Genomic DNA, 8488 nt, shown 5'->3' with positions numbered 1-8488 from the left:
GGGTAGGTACTACCCGAATTTAAACTTATAAAATGATAATATGAAGAAAAAGCTTTTATAAATGAGTTCATATTATGCTACGAAATACTATTAACTACTCTTAATATTCTGTATGATTAACTTGTTCCATTTGACTATTTTGAAGGAAATGGCACCGACTACTCGACACACCGTGAATATGAATGAAGAGGAATTCCGTACTTTTCTAGCTTTAAACATAGCCACAGTACAGGCTGCGCTACATACCAACAATAACCTTAGATCTAGCAGTACAGGAAATCGTGTAGGATGCACATACAAAGAATTCACTGCCTGCAAACCTTTGGAATTTGATGGAACCGAAGGACCGATCGGATTGAAATGGTGGACCGAGAAGGTCTAATCGGTGTTTTTCATAAGTAAGTGTACTGAAGAGGACAAAGTGAAGTACGCTACGCATACCTTCACAGGTTCTGCGTTAACGTGGTGGAATACCTATCTAGAGCAAGTGGGACAAGATGATGCGTACGCACTACTGTGGTCAGCATTCAAGCACTTGATGAACGAGAAGTACCGTCCCAGAACCGAGGTCAATAAGCTCAAGACAGAACGTAGAGGGTTACGAACCCAAGGATTTGATATTACCACGTACGAAAGACGATTCACAGAATTGTGCCTATTGTGTCCGGGAGCATTAAAAGATGAGGAAGAGAAGATCGACGCATTTGTGAAAGGATTACCAGAAAGAATCCAAGAAGATATAAGTTCACACGAGCCCGCCTCCATACAACAGGCATGTAGAATGGCTCACAAACTAGTGAACCAGATTGAAGAAAGAATTAAAGAACAGACTGCTGAAGAGGCCAATGTGAAGCAAGTCAAAAGAAAGTGGGAGGAAAACGGTGATAAGAATCACCAATACAACAACAACAGCAATTACAACAATAATCGCAACAATTATCCCAACAATCGCAACATCAATCGCAACTACAACAAACGGCCCAACAACAACAACAACAACAACAACAGCAACTACAACAATCATCCCAACAACAATAATAACCGCAACAACAACAACAATCAGAAGCAGCTATGCCAAAGGTGTGAAAAGTATCACTCGGGTTCTGCACCAAATTTTGCAACAAGTGTAAAAGAAATGGTCATAGCACGGCGAAGTGTGAGGTCTACGGACCAGGGGTTAATAGAACGAAAGGAACAAATGGTGCCGGAATGAGTAATGGCGGAACAAGTAGTGTCGGAGCAAGTTATGCCAATGTAGAAATTGCGCGAACCAGGAGAACACGAATGGACAAGGCTGCGGAAGAGTTTTCAATATTAATGCGGCAGAGGCACAGGAAGACCCGGAGCTTGTTACGGGTACGTTTCTTATTGATAATAAATCTGCTTACGTTTTATTTGATTCGGGTGCGGATAGAAGCTATATGAGTAGAGATTTTTATGCTAAATTAAGTTGTCCATTGACGCCTTTGGATAGAAAATTTTTACTCGAATTAGCAAATGGTAAATTAATTTCAGCAGATAATATATGTCGGAATCGAGAAATTAAACTGGTTAGCGAAACATTTAAGATTGATTTGATACCAGTAGAGTTAGGGAGTTTTGATGTGATAATCGGTATGGACTGGTTGAAAGAAGTGAAAGCAGAGATCGTTTGTTACAAAAATGCAATTCGCATTATACGAGAAAAAGGAAAACCCTTAATGGTGTACGGAGAAAAGGGAAACACGAAGCTACATCTTATTGGTAATTTGAAGGCACAAAAACTAATAAGAAAAGGTTGCTATGCTGTTCTAGTACACGTCGAGAAAGTACAAACTGAAGAAAAGAGCATCAATGATGTTCCCATTGCAAAAGAATTTCCCGATGTATTTCCGAAAGAATTACCGAGATTACCCCCACATCGATCCGTTGAATTTCAAATAGATCTTGTACCAGGAGCTGCACCAATAGCTCGTGCTCCTTACAGACTCGCACCCAACGAGATGAAAGAACTGCAAAGCCAATTACAAGAACTTTTAGAGCGTGGTTTCATTCGACCAAGCACATCACCGTGGGGAGCTCCTGTTTTGTTTGTCAAGAAGAAAGATGGTACATTCAGGTTGTGTATCGACTACCGAGAGTTGAACAAACTTACCATCAAGAACCGCTACCCACTACCGAGAATCAACGACTTATTTGATCAACTACAAGGCTCGTCTGTTTATTCAAAGATTGACTTACGTTTCGGGTATCATCAAATACGGGTGAAAGAAGATGGTATTCCAAAGATTGCTTTCAGAACACGTTACGGTCATTACGAGTTTATGGTCATGCCGTTTGGTTTAACTAATGCACCAGCTGTGTTCATGGACCTTATGAACCGAGTGTGTGGACCATACCTTGACAAGTTTGTCATTATTTTCATTGATGACATACTTATTTACTCAAAGAATGACCAAGAACACGGTGAACATTTGAGAAAGGTGTTAGAAGTATTGAGGAAGGAAGAATTGTACGCTAAGTTTTCAAAGTGTGCATTTTGGTTGGAAGAAGTTCAATTCCTCGGTCACATAGTGAACAAAGAAGGTATTAAGGTGGATCCGACAAAGATAGAAACTGTTGAAAAGTGGGAAACCCCGAAAACTCCAAAACACATACGCCAGTTTTTAGGACTAGCTGGTTACTACAGAAGGTTCATCCAAGACTTTTCCAGAATAGCAAAACCCTTGACTGCATTAACGCATAAAGGGAAGAAATTTGAATAGAATGATGAACAAGAGAAAGCATTTCAGTTATTGAAGAAAAAGCTAACTACGGCACCTATATTGTCATTGCCTGAAGGGAATGATGATTTTGTGATTTATTGTGACGCATCAAAGCAAGGTCTCGGTTGTGTATTAATGCAACGAACGAAGGTGATTGCTTATGCGTCTAGACAATTGAAGATTCACGAACAAAATTATACGACGCATGATTTGGAATTAGGCGCGGTTGTTTTTGCATTAAAGACTTGGAGGCACTACTTATATGAGGTCAAAAGTATTATATATACCAACCACAAAAGTCTTCAACACATATTTAATCAGAAACAACTGAATATGAGGCAGCGTAGGTGGATTGAATTATTGAATGATTACGACTTTGAGATTTGTTACCACTCGGGGAAGGCAAATGTTGTAGCCGATGCCTTGAGCAGGAAGGACAGAGAACCCATTCGAGTAAAATCTATGAATATAATGATTCATAATAACCTTACTACTCAAATAAAGGAGGCGCAACAAGGAGTTTTAAAAGAGGGAAATTTAAAGGATGAAATACCCAAAGGATCGGAGAAGCATCTTAATATTTGGGAAGACGGAACCCGGTATAGGGCTGAAAGGATTTGGGTACCAAAATTTGGAGATATGAGAGAAATGGTACTTAGAGAAGCTCATAAAACCAGATACTCAATACATCCTGGAACGGGGAAGATGTACAAGGATCTCAAGAAACATTTTTGGTGGCCGGGTATGAAAGCCGATGTTGCTAAATACGTAGGAGAATATTTGACGTGTTCTAAGGTCAAAGCTGAGCATCAAAAACCATCAGGTCTACTTCAACAACCCGAAATCCCAGAATGGAAATGGGAAAACATTACCATGGATTTCATCACTAAATTGCCAAGGACTGCAAGTGGTTTTGATACTATTTGGGTAATAGTTGATCGTCTCACCAAATCAGCACACTTCCTGCCAATAAGAGAAGATGACAAGATGGAGAAGTTAGCACGACTGTATTTGAAGGAAGTCGTCTCCAGACATGGAATACCAATCTCTATTATCTCTGATAGGGATGGTAGATTTATTTCAAGATTCTGGCAGACATTACAGCAAGCATTAGGAACTCGTCTAGACATGAGTACTGCCTATCATCCACAAACTGATGGGCAGAGTGAAAGGATGATACAAACGCTTGAAGACATGCTACGAGCATGTGTTATTGATTTCGGAAACAGTTGGGATCGACATCTACCGTTAGCAAAATTTTCCTACAACAACAGCTACCATTCAAGCATTGAGATGGCGCCGTTTGAAGCACTTTATGGTAGAAAGTGCTGGTCTCCGATTTGTTGGAGTGAAGTGGGGGATAGACAGATTACGGGTCCGGAGATTATACAAGAAACTACCGAGAAGATCATCCAAATTCAACAACGGTTGAAAACCGTCCAAAGTCGACAAAAGAGCTACGCTGACATTAAAAGAAAAGATATAGAATTTGAAATTGGAGAGATGGTCATACTTAAAGTTGCACCTTGGAAAGGCGTTGTTCGATTTGGTAAACGAGGGAAATTAAATCCAAGGTATATTGGACCATTCAAGATTATTGATCGTGTCGGACCAGTAGCTTACCGACTTGAGTTATCTCAACAACTCGCGGCTGTACATAACACTTTCCACGTCTCGAATTTGAAGAAATGTTTTGCTAAAGAAGATCTCACTATTCCGTTAGATGAAATCCAAATCAACGAAAAACTTCAATTCATCGAAGAACCCGTCGAAATAATGGATCGTGAGGTTAAAAGACTTAAGCAAAACAAGATATCAATTGTTAAGGTTTGATGGAATGCTCGTAGAGGACCCGAGTTCACCTGGGAGCATGAAGATCAGATGAAGAAGAAATACCCGCATCTATTTCCAGAAGATTCGTCAACACCTTCAACAGCTTAAAATTTCGGGACGAAATTTATTTAACGGGTAGGTACTGTAGTGACCCGAACTTTTCCATGTTTATATATATTAATTGAGATTGAAATTTACATGATTAAATGTTTCCAACATGTTAAGCAATCAAACTTGTTAAGACTTGATTAATTGAAATATGTTTCATATAGACAATTGACCACCCAAGTTGACCGGTGATTCACGAACGTTAAAACTTGTAAAAACTATATGATGACATATATATGGATATATATATAGTGAAAATTATACTATGATAAGTAAACATATCATTAAGTATATTAACAATGAACTACATATGTAAAAACAAGACTACTAACTTAATGATTTTTAAACGAGACATATATGTAACGATTATCGTTGTAAAGACATTTAATGTATATATATCATATTAAGAGATATTCATACATGATAATATCATGATAATATAATAATTTAAAATCTCATTTGATATTATAAACATTGGGTTAACAACATTTAACAAGATCGTTAACCTAAAGGTTTCAAAACAACACTTACATGTAACGACTAACGATGACTTAACGACTCAGTTAAAATGTATATACATGTAGTGTTTTAATATGTATTTATACACTTTTTAAAGACTTAAATACACTTATCAAAATACTTCTACTTAACAAAAATGCTTACAATTACATCCTCGTTCAGTTTCATCAACAATTCTACTTGTATGCACCCGTATTCGTACTCGTACAATACACATCTTTTAGATGTATGTACTATTGGTATATACACTCCAATGATCAGCTCTTAGCAGCCCATGTGAGTCACCTAACACATGTGGGAACCATAATTTGGCAACTAGCATGAAATATCTCATAAAATTACAAAAATATGAGTAATCATTCATGACTTATTTACATGAAAACAAAATTACATATCTTTTATATCTAATCCATACACCAACGACCAAAAACACCTACAAACCCTTTCATTCTTCAATTTTCTTCATCTAATTGATCTCTCTAAAGTTCTATCTTCAAGTTCTAAGTGTTCTTCATATATTCTACAAGTTCTAGTTACATAAAATCAAGAATACTTTCAAGTTTGCTAGCTCACTTCCAATCTTGTAAGGTGATCATCCAACCTCAAGAAATCTTTGTTTCTTACAGTAGGTTATCATTCTAATACAAGGTAATAATCATATTCAAACTTTGGTTCAATTTCTATAACTATAACAATCTTATTTCAAGTGATGATCTTACTTGAACTTGTTTTCGTGTCATGATTCTGCTTCAAGAACTTCGAGCCATCCAAGGATCCGTTGAAGCTAGATCCATTTTTCTCTTTTCCAGTAGGTTTATCCAAGGAACTTAAGGTAGTAATGATGTTCATAACATCATTCGATTCATACATATAAAGCTATCTTATTCGAAGGTTTAAACTTGTAATCACTAGAACATAGTTTAGTTAATTCTAAACTTGTTCGCAAACAAAAGTTAATCCTTCTAACTTGACTTTTAAAATCAACTAAACACATGTTCTATATCTATATGATATGCTAACTTAATGATTTAAAACCTGGAGACACGAAAAACTCCGTAAAACCGGATTTACGCCGTCGTAGTAACACCGCGGGCTGTTTTGGGTTAGTTAATTAAAAACTATGATAAAATTTGATTTAAAAGTTGTTATTCTGAGAAAATGATTTTTATTATGAACATGAAACTATATCCAAAAATTATGGTTGAACTCAAAGTGGAAGTATGTTTTCTAAAATGGTCATCTAGACGTCGTTCTTTCGACTGAAATGACTACCTTTACAAAAACGACTTGTAACTTATTTTTCCGACAATAAACCTATACTTTTTCTGTTTAGATTCATAACATAGAGTTAAATATGAAACCATAGCAATTTGATTCACTCAAAACGGATTTAAAATGAAGAAGTTATGGGTAAAACTAGATTGGATAATTTTTCTCATTTTAGCTACGTGAAAATTGGTAACAAATCTATTCCAACCATAACTTAATCAACTTGTATTGTATATTATGTAATCTTGAGATACCATAGACACTTATACAATGTTTCGACCTATCATGTCGACACATCTATATATATTTCGGAACAACCATAGACACTCTATATGTGAATGTTGGAGTTAGCTATACAGGGTTGAGGTTGATTCCAAAATATATATAGTTTGAGTTGTGATCAATACTGAGATACGTATACACTGGGTCGTGGATTGATTCAAGATAATATTTATCGATTTATTTCTGTACATCTAACTGTGGACAACTAGTTGTAGGTTACTAACGAGGACAACTGACTTAATAAACTTAAAACATCAAAATATATTAAAAGTGTTGTAAATATATTTTGAACATACTTTGATATATATGTATATATTGTTATAGGTTCATGAATCAACCAGTGGCCAAGTCTTACTTCCCGACGAAGTAAAAATCTGTGAAAGTGAGTTATAGTCCCACTTTTAAAATCTAATATTTTTGGGATGAGAATACATGCAGGTTTTATAAATGATTTACAAAATAGACACAAGTACGTGAAACTACATTCTATGGTTGAATTATCGAAATCGAATATGCCCCTTTTTATTAAGTCTGGTAATCTAAGAATTAGGGAACAGACACCCTAATTGACGCGAATCCTAAAGATAGATCTATTGGGCCTAACAAACCCCATCCAAAGTACCGGATGCTTTAGTACTTCGAAATTTATATCATATCCGAAGGGTGTCCCGGAATGATGGGGATATTCTTATATATGCATCTTGTTAATGTCGGTTACCAGGTGTTCACCATATGAATGATTTTTATCTCTATGTATGGAATGTGTATTGAAATATGAAATCTTGTGGTCTATTATTATGATTTGATATATATAGGTTAAACCTATAACTCACCAACATTTTTGTTGACGTTTTAAGCATGTTTATTCTCAGGTGATTATTAAGAGCTTTCGCTGTCGCATACTTAAATAAGGACAAGATTTGGAGTCCATGCTTGTATGATATTGTGTAAAAACTGCATTCAAGAAACTTATTTTTTTGTAACATATTTGTATTGTAAACCATTATGTAATGGTCGTGTGTAAACAGGATATTTTAGATTATCATTATTTGATAATCTACGTAAAGCTTTTTTAAACCTTTATTGATGAAATAAAGGTTATGGTTTGTTTTAAAATGAATGCAGTCTTTGAAAAACGTCTCATATAGAGGTCAAAACCTCGCAACGAAATCAATTAATATGGAACGTTTTTAATCAATAAGAACGGGATATTTCAGTTATCACCTTGGTACTTTGTCGGTCAAAGAGAAGAAAAAGAAGCACGCAATATTGGTTCAATTATGTCATTAACAATTATCCACTTGCATCAACTTCAATGATCAATATTAAGTTCCGTTTTCTATGTTGCAGTATTAGGATTTAAAATAGAAAAGAGAAACGAGCAAAGACATAAAGGTGAGTAATATTTTAGTGGAGGGTGACTAACAAACTGAATATTTTGGTAGTAATCACGAGGTTCCTTTTTTTTTATATTGACAACTTGTTTCAATATCCTCCACTATCTTCTTTATTTAAAGCTGGCCACAACCATAACTTTCGCATTTTTATTTACTGATAATCTTCAATTCGCGTTCTGCTCAAAAGTTTAACAACAGTGGATCACCTAGTTAACTTTCTATCGTAAAAGTAGAAGTGGAAATGGCAAGTATACTGTAGCAGTATCAACGAGAAAAAGAGATATATTGGTGTTGGTTTCGGTGGTTCACAGCTGCAGTAGCAGTGATATGCTTATG

Source organism: Rutidosis leptorrhynchoides, chromosome 4 (assembly GCF_046630445.1).
Source record: "Rutidosis leptorrhynchoides isolate AG116_Rl617_1_P2 chromosome 4, CSIRO_AGI_Rlap_v1, whole genome shotgun sequence".
NCBI classification, from domain to species: Eukaryota; Viridiplantae; Streptophyta; class Magnoliopsida; order Asterales; family Asteraceae; genus Rutidosis; species Rutidosis leptorrhynchoides.
The sequence above is the reverse complement of the archived record's forward strand: the minus strand, read 5'-3'. Positions refer to the sequence as shown.